This window comes from Bos grunniens, chromosome 9 (genome assembly GCF_055505025.1).
Source record: "Bos grunniens cultivar Pamir isolate PY7600 chromosome 9, Bosgru_T2T1.0, whole genome shotgun sequence".
In the NCBI taxonomy this organism is placed as follows: Eukaryota; Metazoa; Chordata; class Mammalia; order Artiodactyla; family Bovidae; genus Bos; species Bos grunniens.
In genome coordinates, this window is record NC_141173.1 from 6,471,119 (window position 1) to 6,491,126 (window position 20,008).

The 20,008-nt window shown below is 42.2% G+C and overlaps 1 long non-coding RNA gene across 1 annotated transcript; it reads left to right on the plus strand.

Annotated features, from left to right (window-relative positions):
- The first annotated feature begins 1,999 nt into the window (after nt 1-1,999).
- LOC147365546 (uncharacterized) lies at nt 2,000-9,280 on the plus strand. The gene is made up of 2 exons (XR_015132275.1): nt 2,000-2,709; nt 8,753-9,280. It is a non-coding gene; the product is annotated as an uncharacterized LOC147365546 (long non-coding RNA).
- The last annotated feature ends 10,728 nt before the right edge of the window (nt 9,281-20,008 follow it).

Genomic DNA, 20,008 nt, shown 5'->3' on the forward strand with positions numbered 1-20,008 from the left:
CCCTGCAACCCAAGCAGCTGCATCACCTCCACTCCTGGCCCTCACAGGGGCAACCCCAAGTCCTCCAGGGCAGCCTCAGGAGCGAACCTCAGTGAACAGTGTACATGCAAAGGTGGAAATAAAACCATGATTGAAACCCAAGGGCAGTGCGGCTAAGGAAGAAGACCAAAAAGCTTCCCACAGCTGTACAAACTGCACATTAAGTCTACATGATAAACTAGACAGACTCTTTGTCTATGGAATATATAAAAGCACACTGAGAGCTCCCACAAAAAAAAAAAAAAAAAAAAAAAAACTAGTTCTGATAGCTGTGGACATTGGAGGCAAGAACACACAGGAGTAGGACCAGATTAGAATTTGAGCTTCACCCATGGAAGGTCCAGAGATCAGCACAGTGTTGGAGGGCATCCTAGGGAGGTGAGGTAGACTCTGACTCCCAGAGAGGGAAAAGACTCTGACAGCGGTGACTCAAGAAAACAGTTATTAGTTTTATGTTTTGACTTGTTCTATAGGTTCTTTTCACTTTCATGCATTGGAGAAGGTAATGGCAACCCACTCCAGTGTTCTTGCCTGGAGAACCCCAGGGACAGGGGAGCTTGGTGGGCTGCCCTCTGTGAGGTCGTCAAACACGACTGAAGTGACTTAGCAGCAGCATAGGTTCTTTTGGATTTTTGTTTGTTTGTTTTCTGTCCTTTTATCCCCCCTCTGTTGTTGTTGTCAATTTTATTTGCACTGCTGCTGCTGCTGCTGCTGCTAAGTGGCTTCAGTCATGTGACCCCATAGATAGCAGTCCACCAGGCTCCTCTTTCCCTGGGATTCTCCAGCCAAGAATACTGGAGTGGGTTGCCATTTCCTTCTCCTTTATTGGCACTATGATATCTCATTAAGCATTTGAGCTTTTTTATTTTCCCCTGAGTCACATTTTTTATTGTTGTTATAAACGTCTGCCTCTACCTTAGGCTTTTGTAGTTTGGTGGAGTTTTCTTTCTTTTTAATTTTGTTTTCACCTTTTAAAAAAACATTTTAATTTTTAACTCTTTAAACCTACTATTAGTTTTTCAACGTATATTCCTTTGTTTTGTTTTGTTTTTTTCCTACTGCCCTTTTCCCATTGCAGTTAATCTTTAATGTATGTAACTCTTTGTTTACCTCTATTTAACTTTGCATATCTATTCTTTCTTTCTGTCCTTTCTTGCCTTTCCTTTCAAAATATTTGGTAGTTTTATTTTCATTGCTTTATTCCCCAATCGGCACCTTGCTTTAGTTTTGTTTTCCAGGTTGTGCATTAATTAGTTTTGTTCTTAACTGGTAATTATAATTTTTAGTTTCCTTTGTTCACTGGGTCAATCTATTATATCTTAATTTTTTGGACTGTTTTGACTTTGCTCATGAATGTACCTGTATATGTGTGTATTTAGCCATGCTTTTTATTGTTGTTATAAGCCTCTGCCTCTAAGTTGAGCTTCTGCAATTCAATGGAGTATTCAATTTTTTTTTCTTTTCCTTTTTTTATAATTGAATTTTTTGAAACCCATTGTATTTTTTCTGTATTTATTTCTTTGTTTGCTTTTCCTACTGTTCTTTTCCTCTTTCAGTTAACCTTTAATGTATATACATGTTCTACATCTACCTCTATTTAACTTTGCATATGTATTCTTTCTTCCTTTACTTTCTTTCCTTTTCTTGCAACATGTTTGTTAGTATTGTTTTCATTGCTTTATTCCACACTTGGCACCTTGCTTTACTTTTGTTTTCCAGTCTAGGTACTGTGTTTGGTTTTTTATTTAATTGCTGTTCTTGAAATAGACTTTATCACTATGATCTTCCCTCTTTGAATTGTTTTTGCTGAATCCCATAGAATTTGAATCATTGTGTTTCCATTTTAATTTGTCTCCAGCTATTTTGTGAATTGCCCTTTGATTTCTTCAGTGATCCATTGGTAATTTTGTGGCATATTGTGTAACCCTCACATATTTTTTTTTCTTTTTTTTCCTTGTAGTTGATTTGTAGTCTCATGGCATTGTGGTTGGGAAAACAACAACAACAACAACAACATTTGATAATGTTAGGTAGGTAGAATAGGGAAAAGGAGTCCAAAATGGTGGTGGCTTAAAGACAAGGAAGGTCCGAGGACCAGAGTGAAGACTTCAGGCAGAACAAATAGCACTCCTGGCTAAGCCCAATTTACATAGGGCAGGCCCAGGTGGAGGAAAAAACATATAAAAGGAGGAGCCAAAGCGCTTTCTCTCGGACTCTCTCTCCTGCGTGTGTGTGCTCTTTTCTTTCTCTCTCTCTTTCTCTCATCCTCTCTCTCTCCTGCTATCTTCTAGATAAAATGGAGCTGTAACATTGATTTGCCTAAGAGCTGTAGCAGGGTTTGTCCAAGACCCGAGAGCTGTGATGCGCAGAGGGATTTAATGTCCGTCGCTTTAAATCTTTGTTGTGATGAGACAAAGAACCAAGGAACATACACTAGTGTGACATCTATGGTGCCATGACTCAGATATAACCTGGCTGAAACAACCTCTTCATGGAAGAGGCCAAGCACAACAGGAGCTCAACTCAGCAAAGCTCTCGTGCTAGAAGTGGAAGGCGAAGAAACCCAGCACAGGGGAAGGCCCATCGTGATGGAAACCAGGACAGGGAAAAACAAACTCAGCAGAAAGCTCACATGGCCCAGTCTCAGATTCCAGAAGACCTCCGGTTAAGGTAAGAGGTCCTCGCTCCTATGGCTGGAGGGACCTTTACAATCTCTTGTTTTCTGTTTCCTTGAACCTCCCCCGAACAGGCAGGCGGCAGGGGCACAATTGAGGGACTCTGGAGAGGCTGCTCCTCAGTATGTCCCAAAGGCGTTATCCGCTGAGCCCCAGTAGCTGTTACACAAGCCAGTGGGGGTTCTTCTGTCCTTTTTCTTCTCTGTGCCAAGGATCAGACCGATGAAACACTGAGCACTGGTCAGATATTTAGCAAACTTTCCAGTGGGCTATGAAGGGGATTCTTTGGCATGTTTTTCCCACTGCTTTTTCCTCCTGTCCTTCAGCTCTCTCCCAGGATTCAAGCCGGGCCAAAACTAATGAAACTCAGGCTCTGATGTCTCCTTGCAAAAATTCATTGAGAGACAAAGCTATAAGAGGTAGATTTGTTAGGATCCAGAGAGAAGCCACCCTTCAGGGTGTGAACCATTGCCGAGGGCAAGGGCTGTGGCCATGGTATTAGGCCTGGCTAGGTTTTGTGAGGGGGTGGAATTCATATGCTAGTGAGTGAGAGGATCATCCCAGCCATTGTGAAACCACCCACTCCTCCTTCTTTTGACCTTGTGCCTTGGAGCTGTCTTGCCACCTCTGGGTGTGTCTGTTGGCTTATAGGTTGGAGATTAAGGTTTACTTGAATTTGACTTGTCATCTTGGACCCAGTTGATTTTAATTGGTTTACATTATACCCTTGTGCTATGTCATTCTTTCAAAGGTTGTGCTCTGCCCCCTTCCCTCCTGTTTCATGCTCTTTTCCTGAGCCCCATCCAGACCCACAAGGTTGCCTCTACAATCTTCTGGAGAGACAACCAGAAAATAGCTGGCCTTGGGAGGGAAATACTCTATAATATCCAACCCCTAATCCTACCCAATACTGGTCACACTGGAGATCTTGGGGACGCCCAAACTCCAGTCCGGGGGGTCCCAGGAGGTCATCATGCCTTGACCTGCCTAGAGACTGGTCTTCAAAAGGTTGTCATGCCTCAACCTGTTTGGGGATCCTTTAGTCCCAGGGGTCCCAGGAGGTCGTCACGCCTCGACCTGCCCAGGGACCCAATCCTCGGGAGGCCGTCATGCCTCGACCTGCCCGGGGATTCGATCTCTAGGAGGCTGTCATGCTTCAGTCTGCCTGGGGATCTGCACCCTGACCCAGGGACGCCTGGCTCTCAGGTTGCAACAGTACTAGGTAGGATGAACTTACATCATATCTATTCCCGTCCACGGTGGGCAAAACAAACCTCTTAATCTACCCAGCACTGGTAACACTGGAGATCTTAGGGACGCCCAAACTCCAGTCCGGGGGGGTCCCAGGAGGTCATCACGCCTTGACCTGCCTAGGGATCGGTCTTCAAAAGGTTGTCACGCCTCAACCTGTTTGGGGATCCTTTAGTCCCAGGGATCCCAGGAGGTTGTCACGCCTTGACCTGCCCGGGGATTCGGTCTCTAGGAGGCTGTCATGCCTCAGCCTGCCTGGGGATCTGCACCCTGACCCGGGGACACCTGGCTCTCAGATTGTAATAGTTCTGGGTAGGATAAGCTTCAGAAAGACTCACCCCTAAGGAAGTCCACCCATGGAAACATAAAGAAGCCTATTACTTGTGGGACTGTGCCCAGTCTCAGCAATAACTCAGGAGCCCAATGAGAACCCCTTTACCTTTCTGGAGAGGCTAAAAAAGGCACTCCAAAAGTTTACCAACGTGGACTTAGACTCTTATGAGGGACGGGTAATTTTAAAGGACAAATTCCTGTCCCAATGTGCATCAGATATCAGAATTAAGTTACAGCCACTACAACAGCAGGACCCTGCTGCCTCTTTAGATGAGATGGTCCAGACAGCCACCAATACCTTTTATAACAGAGAACAGGAGACGGAGGCCAAGGCCCAGGAGAAGGAGAGAAAGAAAGAGACAAGGCATGCCCAGATGCTGGCCGCCCTCCAGAGAAGCCCTATGGCAAACCCCGAGTCCTTGAGGGACAAGGCACGAGACAGATGCCTGATCTGTAGACAGGCGGGGCATTGGGCCAAAGAGTATCCAAACCATGACAAGTCTCCTAGAATGGCTTGCCGCAAATGCCATCAACTGGGACACTGGGCAGCACTCTGCCCTCGGGACCCAAAAGCCTCAAGGTCAAGTTCCAAGCCTACCCTCACGATGGTTCAAGAGGACTGAAGCGGCCCGCTCCAGCCAGCCCTCCTGTCACAGATAACCATCACAGGGCTGGAGCCAAGGGTGCAACTGGATGTGGCAGGTAGGCCCGAGAATTTCTTGGTTGACACAGGGGCTACCTACTCAGTCTTGATCTCCTACTCCGGAGCCTTCTCTTTCCAAACGTGTACTATTTTGGGTGCTACAGGAAAAGCAACTACTAAAAGATTCACCCAAGCACTTCTTTGTTGCTGGGATGGACAAATATTTTCCCACCGGTTTCTGGTGGTCCCTGAGTGTCCTACCCCCTTATTGGGAAAAGATATACTCACTAAACTGGGGACCACCCTTGTGATGGTAAGTTTTTCAGCCCCTAGAGCTCTACAGCTCCTGGTTACTACTGAAGAACCCATTACACCTTCAATAGAGAGGGACCAAAAACTATGGGAAGACAAAATTAACCCCCAGGTGTGGGACCAGGCGATTCCTGGACGAGCCCACCAAGCTGAACCGGTCATCATTGTCCTCCGAGATCCCACTCGGTTTCTTAACCGGAAACAATATCCTCTCAAAAGAGAGGCTCGGGAGGGACTACAGCCTTTAATAAATAAATTCCTTGCTTGTGGGCTATTGGTCCCCACCAGTTCGGCATGTAATCCTCTCAGTAAAGAAAAAAGACAGAACCTAGTGACTGGTTCAAGATCTCCGGATCATAAATGAAGCTGTAGTCCCCCTCCATCCCACAGTACCCAATCCCTATGTAATCTTGGGAGACATCCCACCCAGTGCCAAGTGGTTTACAGTCTTGGATCTCAAAGATGCGTTTTTTTGCATACCACTGGCTAAAGAATCCCAGTACCTTTTTGCCTTTGAGTGGGAGGCCCCAGGAGAAAAACACCAACAAACGACTTGGACAGTATTACCTCAGGGGTTCAGAGATAGCCCCCACCTGTTTGAACAGGCCCTTAGCCGGGATCTCCTATATCTGGACCTGGGACCTAATGGGAAAATATTACAATACATAGATGACCTACTAATCTGCTCTCCAGATGAGAAAAGTGCCCAACAACATGCAATTCAGGTTCTAAACTTCTTGGCAGAAAGGGGATATAAAGTCTCCCATGCTAAGGCACAGATGGTCAAGGCAAAGGTCACTTACCTGGGAGTTCAGATTACACATGGGTCCAGGAGGCTGTCCTCTGATCGGGTACAAGGAATCCTCCAGTTGCCCTCTCCCACGACTCGAAAACAATTGCGAACTTTCCTGAGGCTAACTGGTTATTGTAGAATCTGGATACCCAACTATGGTCTAATTGCCCAGCCCTTATATGAAAGCTTAAAGGGACGAGATGATTCAATCCCACTGATGTGGGGAACTCCTCAAAAGAAGGCAGAGGTTACACTAAAACAGGCCTTAACTCAGGCACCTGCCTTGAGGTTGCCAGACCCAGAAAAAGCATTCCAACTTTATGTCCATGAAAGAGAGGGAATAGCCTTGGGAGTGTTAACTCAAAGATTGGGATCTGAGCCCCAGCCTGTAGCTTACTTATCCAAGAGGCTCTATCCAACTTCCCGAGGTTGGCCCCCCTGCCTTCGAAATCTTGCAGCTATTGCAATCATGATAGAAGATGCTTTAAAACTCTCCTTTGGGGGCAAACTAACTATTTTTACCAGCCACCAAGTAAAACAACTCCTAAATGGGAGAGGCCATTTATGGATGTCTGATCAAAGAATCCTCAGATATCAAGTAATGCTGATGGAAAATCCAGGCCTCACTATATCCCCTTGTGAGGTTCTTAACCCAGCCACCCTCCTACCTACCTCCGAGGGCTCTCTCCCATTTCACTCTTGTCTAGAAACCTTGGACCACTGGACAAAACCCGGAGAGGGATTGTCATAATCCTCTGACCAATTCTGAGGAAATCTGGTACACTGATAGAAGCAGCTTTGTCTTGGATGGAAAAAGAAGAGCTGGGTATGCTGTAGTCTCCAATTTTGAGACCATAGAGGCTAAGCCTCTGCCACCAGGTACTTCAGCCCAATTAGCTGAGCTCATAGCCCTGACTCAAGTTTTAGAGCTGGGAAAAGGAAAAAGAATAGCCATTTACACTGACTCCAAGTATGCCTTTCCGGTGCTACATGCACATGCGGCTGTTCGGAAAGAAAGGGGCCACTTGATCACCCGAGGGTCTCCAATCAAATGTGGTGATCAGATTCTTCAACTCTTGGAGGTGGTCCATCTGCCTACTGAAGTTTCAGTCTCCCGCTGTAAAGGACACCAAAAAAGGAACACGGAAGTAGCACGAGGGAACCAAGCAGCTGATCAGGCAGCTAGGAGAGCAGCATTACAGAACCATGACTTAATAGGGATTGCCACCTTAGTTCCACAGACTAATTTGCCAGAAACTCCTTCATACACTGAAGGTGAGACTCTTAAAGCTAAGAGCGAGGGCTTTCAAGATCATATGGGGTGGTTCCAAAAGGAGAGACTCCTTTTTCTGCCTGGGAACCTCCAATGGAAGTTGGTTAACTCCTTACATGCCACTACTCATTTAGGAGAAAAGGCCCTCCAAATATTACTAGAAAGGTCCTTCAGAGGAACAGGCCTCCAAATGACTATAAGACAGGTGGTCTCCTCTTGTCCCATTTGCCAATTAAACAACCCTCAAGGAGCTCAAAGACCCCAGCTGGCCCAGCCCGTCCAACAACGTGGGGCCTACCCAGGAGAGGACTGGCAGATGGACTTCACCCAGATGCCAGTTTCTCAAGGATATAAATACCTATTAGTCATGATAGATTCATTCACAGGATGGATTGAAGGCTTTCCCACCCGGACTGAGAAGGCTGAGGAGATGGTAAAAAAAAAAAAAAAAAAAACTGCTCTATGAAATCATTCCAAGATTTGGTCTGCCAAGGTCATTACAAAGTAACAATGGGACATCATTTACTTCTAAGGTCACCCAAGGAGTCTCGAAAGTATTGGGCATTACTTATTATCTCCATTGTGCCTGGAGGCCTCAATCTTCAGGAAAATTAGAAAGAGCCAATCAGTTCTTAAAATCAGCGATAAAAAAGATAACCCAGGAGACCTCCCTGAGATGCAAGGAGGTTTTACCAATAGCTCTCCTCCGCACCTGCATTGCCCCTAAGGAACAGATTGGTCTTAGTCCTTATGAGATACTATATGGGAGACCTTTTGTTTATGTCAATGACTTCTTCCTAGATCCAGAGGTTCAGACCCTCCAGTCTTATACCATAGCCATTGGGCAATTCCAACAGGATATACACTTGTGGGGTATGAACCAGTACCCAAAAGATTCTAAAGAGTCACCGCTATATGCTCCAGGAACTCAAGTCCTAATTAAAGTCTGGAAATATGGGTCCCCAAAGGCTCAACTCCAGCCCACATGGAAGGGCCCCTACCCTGTAATACTTTCTACCCCCACAGCAGTCAAGGTACCAGGACATGACTCCTGGTTTCACTACTCATGAGTCAAGCCATGGAAGAAAACAGCAGAGGACACTCAATACATCTGTGAGCCCCTGGGAGATCTCAGATACCTATTCAGAACTACCAATGAGTGTCATTCTAATGAACACCCCCAAAATCTGCTTTCTGGGGATAAGATTTCTCAGGATAACTCTAAGGAGCCAACACAGCTTGACAGAGACTGTACTCCAAAACAGACAGGAGATAGATCTTCTGATCCCTAAACAAGGAGGGACTTGAGCTATCCTGGCGATGTGAATTTAAAATTGACCAATATCCCTACTAGTCCTTGTTATGCTATATTGATGATGCCTATGATTATTCCATGTACTGTCAATTGTCTAACCTGTTTTATCTCTGCCCAGGTCAACCAGCTACAACATGCAGTGCCAGTTCAACAAAGATATAAAACTACAGCTGACCATGGAAAATATCACACACCCTTGGAAACCGCTATAAGGACTCTGAGGATTGAGACTAGCAAGAGGGGGAGGCCCAATACCCCTCACCACCCCAGTGCAGCAGGAAGTAGCCAGAAAGACCTCGACGCCCCTATTCCTAAAGAATTGGGCCTCCCATCTCTTGAGGGGGGAATGTTAGGCAGGCAGAATTGGGAAAAGGAGTCCAAAATGGTGGTGGCTTAAAGACAAGGAAGGTCCGAGGACCAGAGTGAAGACTTCAGGCAGAACAAACAGAACAAACAGCACTCCTGGCTAAGCCCAATTTACATAGGGCAGGCCCAGGTGGAGGAAAAAATATATAAAAGGAGGAGCCAAAGCGCTTTCTCTCGGACTCTCTCTCCCGTGTGCGTGTGCTCTTTTCTTTCTCTCTCTCTCTCTCTCACCTTCTCCCTCTCTCCTGCTATCTTCTAAATAAAATGGAGCTGGAACACTGATTTGCCTAAGAGCTGTAGCACGGTTTGTCCAAGACCCGAGAGCTGTGACGCGCCGAGGGCTTTAATGTCCGTTGCTCCAAATCTTTGCTGTGACGAGACAAAGAAACGAGGAACATACACTAGTGTGACAGTATGATTTCAATCATCCTAAATTTTGAAGACTTCAATTTTATCCTAGTATATGATATATACTGGAGACAGTTTCAGGTGCACTTGTAAAGAATGGTATTCTGGCCCTTTCAGATAGAATGCTGTCTATATATTTTTTAAGTCTGTCTCATCTAATGTGTTGTTTAAGGCTTGTGTTCCTTACTAATTTTATGTCTGAATTATCTGTCTATGGGATGCAAGCTGGGTGTTAAAATCTCCTATGGTTATTGCATTATTGTCAACGTCTTCCTATATGTTTGTTTGCATTTACTTTATGCCTTCACATGCCGTTCCCTGGATTTGAGTGCTGATAGTTTATCAGACCAAGTACACATTTCAGGAATTCAGGACAAGAGGTATAACTTTAGGCTAATGTAGTAAGATGTTTATTGATGTTTTTTGATGTCTCAGACTCCTACACTGACTACCTAGCAATTTATACCTCACCTTAATTACTTATTGAGGATTTAAATAATTTACCACTTTTATCTTTCATATAGGCCTTATATGTGATTGATCTACCCTGTTCACTATGTGTTTGCCTTTACCACTGGGATCTTTACTGTTGCAATTTTTATACTTCTAGTTATGTTCTTTTCTTTTCTGCTTAAAGAAGTCCTTTCAACATTTCTTGTATAATCAGTTTAGCAGTGCTGAGATTTCATAGCTCTTGTCTGCTTGTAAAACTTTTTATACCTCTTTCATATCTGAATGACAGATTTTTCAGGTAGACTGTTCTTGATTGTAGAGTTTTTTCTTTGCATCACTTGAAATATATTATGCCTCTTCTTTCTGGCCTGCACAGTTTCTGCTTAAAGGTCAGCCTACAGGCTTATGGGAGTTACCTTATGTAGAACTAGTTGCTTTTATCTACTGCTTTTCAGATTTTCTCATAATCTTTAGCTTGCATCATTTAATTACAGTGTACCTTGTTGTGGACCTCTTTGAGTCCATTTTAACTGTGACTCTCTGTTTCGTTTAACTGGAAGTCTGTTCACTCTACCAAGTTAGGAAAGTTTTCAACTATTAGTTCCTTAAGTAAATTCTCTGCCCCTTTCTCTCTCTCTTCTCCCCCTAAGATCCCTGTAATATGAATGTTAATATGTGTGTGATATTGTCCCATAAGTCTCTTAAACTATTCCTATTCTTTATTTTCTTTTCTTTTTTAAGCTTGGAAGATTTTCACTGCTCTGTCTGTTACTTTTCTAATTTGTCCCTGTATATATCAGCTAATGTATTTTTCATTCCATCCTCTGTATTTTTTAAAAAATTCAGTTATTGTGTTCTTCATCTCAATTTGTTTATGTTTATATTTTCTTTCTAACTCTTTGTTAAACTTCTCATTGTTTTCATTAATTCTTCTCTTGTGTTTATTGGCCTCCTTATGATCATTATCTTGAGCCCTTTATCAGATAGATTTCTTATTTCCACTTGTTTATTATTTTTCAGAAGTTGGTATAAGTCCTCCTCCTCCCTCACCCCCCATTCTTTTGAAACTCTTTCCACTGTCTCCTCATTTTGCTGAACTGTCTGTGTTTACTGCATATATTAGGCAAATCAGTTTTTCTTTTTTTTCTTTTTTCTTTTTTAATTAGTGAAGTATCTTTATATAAGAAGTATTCAGTGAGGCCTAGCAACATACTGCCCTCTGGCTACAGAGTTTTGTGCTTTAAGTGTCCCTCAAGGTTTTCTGCATGTGGAGAGGCTGACTACTATGCATGTGGTGATAGGTGAGGATAGCCCACAGTTTGGTTGTCTCCAGGCCATGAGCCATGCTTTAGTCTTTTCTTGCTGGTGGATGGGTCCATGTCTTGGCATAGATGCTATGTGACATGGAACTTAGGTGGTGCTAGTGGTAAAGAATCTGTTTGCCAATGCAGAAGACATATCGGTTTGATCCCTGGGTTGAGAAGATACCCTGGAGAAGGGAATGGCAATCCATTTCAGTATTCTTCCTTAGAAAATCCCATGGACAGAAAAGTCTGGTGGGCAGCAATCCATGGAGTTGCAAAGAGTCAGATACGACTGAAGCGAATTAGCACAATGGGTGGCAGAGCTGGGTCCTCATACTGTTTACTGCATGGACTGGAGGGAACTGGGGCTGATGCCTGACTGCTGGTGGATGGATAAACCCAACTGCACTCAATTCACATGCCAGCAAGTTCATGCTTGAAATCCTTTAAGCTAAGCTTCAAAAATACATGAACGAAGAACTTTCAGATGTTCAAGCTGGATTTAGAAAAGGCAGAGGAACCAGAGATCAAATTGTCAACATCTGTTGGATCATAGAAAAAGCAAGAGCATTCCAGAAAAACATCTACTTCTGCTTCATTGGCTATGTTAAAGCCTTTGACTATGTGAAACAAAACAAACTGGAAAGTTATTAAAGAGATGGGAATACCAGACCACCTTACCTGCCTCCTGAGAAACCTGTATGAAGGTCAAGAAGCAACAGTTAGTACCAGACATGGAACAATGTACTAGTTCCAAATTGGGCAATGAGTACATCAAGGCTGTATATTGTCACCCTGCTTAATATATAATAATGCTTAGTATATAATAATTATATATATATATATATATATATATATATATATATATATATAATATATAATACAATGCAGAGTACATCATGTGAAACAAAATACCAGGCTGAATGAAGCACAAGATGGAATTAAGATTCCCAGGAGAAATATCAATAACCTCAGGTATGCAGATGATACTACCCTTAAGAGGAACTAAAAAGCTTCCTGATAAAGAAGTGAAAAATCTGGCTTAAGTCTCAACATTCAAAAACCAAAGACCATGGCATCTGGCCCCATCACTTCAAGGCAAATAATTGGGGAAACAATGGAAACAGTGATGAACTCTATTTTCCTGGGCTCCAAAATCACTGCAGATGGTGACTTCAGCCATGAAATTAAAGATGTTTGCTACTTGGAAGAAAAGCTATCACAAACCTAGACAGTAAATTAAAAATCAGAGACATTACTTTGCCAACAAAGGTCTGTGTAGTCAATGCTATGATTTTTCCAGTAGGCATGCAAGGATGTGAGATTTGGACCATAAAGAAGGCTGAGCACTGAAGAATTGATGTTTTAGAACTGCAGTTTTGGAGAAGACTTGATTGTCCCTTGGACTGCAAGATCAAACCACCCAATCCTAAAGGAAACCAACCCTGGATACTACCCTGAATATCCATTGGAAGGATTGATGCTCAAGCTGAAGTTCCAGTACTTTGGCCACCTGATACGAAGAGCTAACTCACTGGAAAAGAGTCAGTGGTATTGGGAAAGAAAGAAGGAAGGAGGAGAAGAGGATGATAGTAAATGAGATGGTTGGACGGCATCACTGACTCAGTGGACATGAGTTTGAACAAACTCAGGGCGATTGTAAAGGACAGGGAAACGTCAGTCCATGGGGTTCCAAAGAGCTGGATAAGACTGAGTGACTGAGCAACAACAATATGCTAAAGGGAAGTCTTCAAAATATCACTTTTCTCTCTATTGTCCTCCCTAAGATGGCTGGCTGACAAACTCTTTAAAATGGCTACTTCCCATGAGTACATCTCCAGGGAAATGAATTGCTTCTTGCCTCGCTGGGAGTCTTACCAAATCACATATGTGTTTACCCACGCTCCTTTCAAGCTATTCATTCTCCACTGGGACTCAGAGATTGGGAGATTTTTTGCACTTTATGAGCAAAGTCTCTGTTTCCTATTGCCATCTGATTCTTTCATATACAAACCTCACTGGCCTTTAATGCTAAAAGTTAGGGGGGCTTGTATTCTTGGTGCAGGACCTCCAGCCTGGGGATCCTAATGGGAAGCTCTGACTTCACGCTTACATTTATGATCATCTGTCCAGGAAGGTCGTTGATTATACTTCATCTCTGCCTCTCCTACCCACCTCAATGTGGCTATTTCCATATATCCTTAGTCAAGGAAAATCTTTTCTGCTAGATTTTAGGTTGTTTTTATAGGTGAAAGTGAAGTCTCTCAGTCGTGTCTGACTCTTTGCGACCACATGGATTGTAGCCTGCCAGGCTGCTTCATCCATTGGATTTTCCAGGCAAGAATACTGGAGTGGGTTGCTATTTCCTTCCCCAGTTTTTATAGGTAGCATCTTTATTAATCAGTATAATTTTGGTGTGCCTGTGGAGGAGGTAAGCTAAGATTCTTCTTCCTCTGCCATCTTGGCCACATTTCTAGAGGAGATATATAAAATTAAAATCTTTAATGCTTTTTATATTTTTCCAAGTGTACATGTCAGAGACTTTAACATTTGGGTATTTTCCATAGCTATCTCATACTGACAAATAAAAATTTTCAACTAGAGTATCTATCATAATAAGAGATTATTATAAAAAAGAATGTATTGATTTGCTTTTCCAATATTTTGCATATTAAACAATTCTTTGGAAAAATTTTTCACTAGCATTTCTGACTAACAAAAATCAGAGTCACTCAATTCAATTTCCAGATAAGGAAATACTTTATAGAGTCTATATAAAGAAAACTCAAAGTCTAGAAGCACTTGGTTATCCTCCTGTTTTTTATGATTAAAAAAAAAAAATCCCTTTTGTTTTTCTTCTCAGGTTAGTCTTCTTTCAATGATGTTCAAATTATGCTATTTATCTAAGTTTGGCTTAAGTCAATATGAATGAATATGTAATTGCACTATTATTTAGAAAGGAACCTATATCTTCCATTTTGTGCTTTGTTTTGTTGCAATTTAGACAAAATAAAGGGCTTCTCCTAGTGGCTCAGACAGTAGAGAATCTGCTTGGAATGTGGGAGACCTGGGTTCACTGCCTGGGTTGGGAAGATCCCCTGGAAAAGGAAAGAGTTACCCATTTTCAGTATTCTTGTCTGGAAAATCCCAGAGACAGAGGAGCCTGGAGGGCTACAGTCTATTGGGTCACATAGAGTAAGACATGACTGAGCAACTAACACTGTCACTTTCACTTCATGGCAGGCCAAAAAATCCAAAAACTCATAAGAAGATGGAAGTATAACAAAAAACTACTCCCCCCGCCCCATATCCTTACATAGACATTTCCTACTGATCTTAATTGTGACATAAAAAAGAAAAGTTATCTGTGATAAGAGAAAGTTTTTGATTTGATAACCTAAATGGTTTGAAATGAAGTAAGAATGTATCTTGTCACGGCAAAGCTTGTAGTTGATTGCAAATGCTTTTTGGAATACATGTTCCAATAGACCCCCTACTACTACCAGCATGGGAGATAGCTATAAGAGTAAGGAGGAGAAAATTATCTTAATTCTCCATAACCCACTGGCATAGAAAAATCCAATTAAAAGCCATTAATTCAGTCTATAAAGAAAAATGCAAGCCACGTGTTAACTATGTTGGCCAAAGGAGGAAACAGAGACAGCCATCACCTTTCTCTTTAATCCTCAGCTTTTTCCAAGACAATAAATGGCCATTGTCCTGAGAACATCCTTCAGGAACAATGTGGGCAGTAACAGATGTTATATTTAGGATTCCTTTTAAATGGTTTGATGAACACTTGATTTCTTATACAGTCACTTGTTTACAATAATAAAAATCAAAGTAGAATGTTCAGATTCAGTGGATTATAAAAGAGACACAATAACCTCTCAACAAGTTGCATTAGAGAATTATAAAATCTCAAAAAAAGCATCTTCCTCTTGGGTAAAGATTTGCTTTTTAAAATTTGGTAATAAGACAGATATTTCATTTTTTAGGAGATACAGATACTGGTGTTTTTCTTCATCCTCTTCTTCTTTTTATGGGTTTAAAACAATCTAACACAGTAATTATGTTGTATCAATACATTCCTTGTGAAACATTTTTACATATATTAAAGTTTGTTTTCTTATATGGAATTCTTAATATTTAATTTGGCTTTCCAGAAGGGAGAGGAATTTTTAACATTTATTATAAAACTTTGAGTAAAATTGTGTGACAATTATTACACTCAGTCCTAATAGTGTTATTTTATTTGAAGCAAATTTAATAGGAAGGTCCATCATGTTCTTGTACAGCATTGAGCAGCAAATTGGAACAATTTTAGAGAAACTTGATTAGCAGAAACTTTGCAAGTATTACACTATCCATTTGTTGAACAATAAATCATATCATATTGCATTAGGACTTACCTGAAAACTGCCATTAGCAATACAATTGTTAACTTTATGCTGATGAGAAGAGAAAATATTACTAAACATATAGCTTGAACTCAATATTCTTGAAGCAAATACAGCTCAACCCCAATTCCTAGAGTGTTTACCTGATTGATGAGACCTATTTTTGCCCAAGTTTGTTTCACTGTAAGCCAAAGTTTAGTTTCTTTTGAATCACTGCTTTATATCACTGATGGGCATAAAGTAAGATCAGATATTTTGTATTTATATTATCAATGATAAATTCACCTTTGTTGCAAGCTGGTTTTTTATCATAGAACTTGAATACTGGAAATGAACCTTTCTTTCTTCATATCCAGGTGCCTTAAGAAATGTCCTCTTGTGTTCAGTTCTCGATGTTGTCTATGGATTACATCAGATAACTATGGGAGATATAGTGTTTCATGGGTAATTTAGTATAAATAAAATTGAACAGAATAAATAAATGAACCAAGTTAGAAAGGTAAAACACAATTCTTCGTGAATTCTCAGCTACCTTCAGAACCAGGGATAATGATCTCACACTGAGAATGCAGCCAGCTTCATTGAGTGCTGTTGAGCACTCAATGAAGTGGGGTGGGTGGGGTGGGTGAGCAGGGGTATTAGAAAAGGGTTAAGTTAAAATGCCACCAAACTTTCCCACAATGTTTATGCTGTCTTTTTCTTTGAACAGATTTTGCTTTCTTTCTGCAAAGTTTGGCCTCTTTTCAGATTTGGGGCAAAGCTGGATTTGACAGTATCTGTCTGTATTTCCTGGAGAGGGCAATGGCAGCCTACTCCAGCGTTCTTGCCTGGAGAATCCCAGGGACGGAAGAGCCTGGTGGGCTGCCGTCTTTGGGGTCACACAGAGTCGGACACAACTGAAGCGACTTAGCAGCAGCAGCAGCTTGTGTTTCTATGTTTCTGTGGAGGCATGAGCATTTGGAGCTACTTACTTCACCTTTTTGCTGATATTCAGTTCAGTTCAGTTCAGTTCAGTCACTCAGTCATGTCCGACTCTATGACACCCCATGAATCACAGCATGCCAGGCTGATATTACTTTCTCTCTTTCAAATAATTTTATTTACATTTTATATTGGTGTGTGCTTGTGAATTTTTGCTGCCCCATTTTTATTTTTATAAGTTTATTTATTTATCTTTAAAACTTGATTAAAATTACTTACCTGTATAACTTCCAACATTTTTTTTTTTATATATATATATCATTACACCTTACAAAGCTAGGGTACAGAAATTCTACTTTGGAATTTAATTTAAAAAAAAATTGAATCATTTTGTTCAAGTAAATAAGTACCATAAAATATGATCCTTTCATTTTTTGATTCTCAAAATCTGCCATTATGTAAAGATTCTCAGATATTTAAAATATTTCAAGTGGTTCAAACTGGAAAGAAATATTTTGACAACAAACTGATATGATGTCAGATCATACTTATAACTCTTATTTATTTAAATGTCTTCAAAATACTCTAGAGTATACATAAAAGTTATAATAGCATTATTGTAAGCCACTTTATGGAAGATAAGAAGCATAAAAAACTCAGATTATAAGCTTGCAAAGACAAATTCTAGGAAAATTCTAGAAGGAAAATTCTAACTCTGGAGTATTATGTAGAGTGTCACATTGAGTGCTATAATCATACAGGCAGCAACTGATAACATGTAGAACTTATTATAATAAAAAAATAGAGAGAAGATGGCAGAGTAGTAAGTGAATGAGGAATGCATCACTCTCTGCAGATACATCAGGATTACACTTTCAGACACAGAAGTGCATGCGGAACAGCAGCTGAGAGGAGACAGGAGTACCTGACCAGTGGAAAAGTATATATCAGTTCAATTCAGTTGCTCAGTCGTGTCCCCATGAATTGCAGCATGCCAGGCCTCCCTGTCCATCACCAACTCCCGGAGTTCATTCAGACTCACGTCCATCGAGTCAGTGATGCCATCCAACTATCTCATCCTCTGTCGTCCCCTTCTCCTCTTGCCCCCAATCCCTCTCACTATCAGAGTCTTTTCCAATGAGTCAACTCTTTGCATGAGGTGGCCAAAGGACTGGAGTTTCAGCTTTAGCATCATTCCTTCCAAAGAAATCCCAGGGTTGATCTCCTTCAGAATGGACTGGTTGGATCTCCTTGCAGTTCAAGGGACTCTCAAGAGTCCTCTCCAACACCACAGTTCAAAAGCATCAATTCTTTGGCGCTCAGCCTTCTTCACAGTCCAACTCTCACATCCATACATGACCACTGGAAAAGCCATAGCCTTGACTAGAAGGACCTTCGTTGGCAAAGTATTGTCTCTGCTTCTTAATAGGCTATCTATGTTGGTCATAATTTTCCTTCCAAGGAGTAACCCTCTTTTAATTTTATGGCTGCAATCACCATCTGCAGTGATTTTGGAGCCCAAAATAATAAAGTCTGACATTGTTTCCACTGTTTCCCCATCTATTTCCCATGAAGTGATGGGACCGGATGCCATGATCTTCGTTTTCTGAATGTTGAACTTTAAGCCAACATTTTCACTCTCCACTTTCACTTTCATCAAGAGGCTTTTTAGTTCCTCTTCACTTTCTGCCATAAGGGTGGTGTCATCTGCATATCAGAGGTTATTGATATTTCTCCCAGCAAGCTTGATTCCAGCTTGTGCTTCTTCCGGCCCAGCGTCTCATGATTGCCTCTGCATATAAGTTAAATAAGCAGGGTGACAATATACAGTCTTGACGGACTCCTTTTCCTATTTGGAACCAGTCTGTTGTTCCATGTCCAGTTCTAACTGTTGCTTCCTGACCTGCATATAGGTTTCTCAAGAGGCAGGTCAGTGATCTGGTATTCCCATTTCTTTCAGAATTTTCCACAGTTTATTGTGATCCATACAGTCAAAGGCTTTGGCATAGTCAATAAAGCAGAAATAGATGTTTTTCTGGAACTCTCTTACTGTTTCCATGATCCAGCGGATATTGGCAATTTGATATCTGGTTCCTCTGCCTTTTTTAAAACCAGCTTGAACATCAGGAAGTTCACAGTTCACATATTGCTGAAGCCCGGCTTGGAGAATTTTGAGCATTACTTTAGAACCACACAAAACTCAATAAGAGGAAGGAACTGGGGGGTGGAAACAGGAGTTTTAGTAGGAATGGACCTGTCCTCAGTGGGTTGGAGAACTGAAGCAGGGGTCTGATCCCCACATTGGGGCAATTGTCTGAGTCAGAGGAGAAATATTAAAGGCTGAGATTGAAACAGCTGATATGTGGCAGCTTAAATGGAATGAGAATCAGACAGTCCTTGCTTCAGCCATACATACCCTGGAAAGGGATGCACGCCCCCTGGAAGGCCTGGCAGCTGGGAGCTGGAGTTTAGGGATTGTGGAGCAATCTCAGGGCAAGGGCTGCTGTGGACTGCAGAGAGACGGATCCAGGGGATGCGAGGGAGGAGATCATGGTGTTAAATGCCTGAGGAGGAAAGCCAAGGCAGCCATGGAAGCAAGGAGATACTGCTGAGTCATGCATAGTGGGTGGAGGCATCACCATAGCCTCTTTCTCCCCACACGCCAGCATCTGCAGCTGAACAATAGAGAGGCTGGCCCATCAAATGACTGATGCACTGAGCTACAGAATAGGACCTCACACGGGGTGCTCCTCTATGTGCATGACACGCCAAACAACAGAGAAAGACCCCAGGCAAGGGAGCCCTCTAAGTGCCTGAATGAGCTGAGCTATGGAGGAAGACTGGTCAAAGAGGCTTTCTGATCACCAGCTACAAGAGGCTCAGAAAAAGACTGATAGGGCCATAACTCTTGTGGCAGAGGCAGTCCATGTCCCTGCACACTTGGTGCGGCCAGGGTCTCCACCAGCCAAAGAGCTGTGCCACCTTCATATTCAGCTTTCACTGGGGCAGAGCTGCCACAGGCAAAAAAAGTCTTGCATCTATGCACGCAGTGTCACTTTAATTGTGTCTAAATCTTTGCAACCCTGTAGACTGTGGCCTGCCAGGCTTCTCTGTCAGGGGGTTTCTCCAGGCAAGACTGGAGTGTATTGGCCAATACTGGTTGTCATATCCTTCTAGAGCACTATATTTCCTGCTACCCTAGCCACCAACTCCCCTGAGTACATGGCGATGTCTGGTCCCCTGAGACTCAAGTAGCTGCACCACCTTCACTCCTGGCACTCACAGGGGCAAACCCAAACCTTCCAGGGCAGCCTCAGGAGCGAACCCCTGTGGACAACCCACATGCAAAGGTGGAAATAAAACCACGATTGAAACCCAGGGGCAGTGTGGCTAAGGAAGAAGACCAAAAAGCTTCCCACAGCTGTACAAACTGCACATTAAATCTACATGATAAACCAGACAGACTCTTTGTCTTTGGAATATATAAAAGGACAGTGAGAGCTCCCACAAAAGAAAACACTA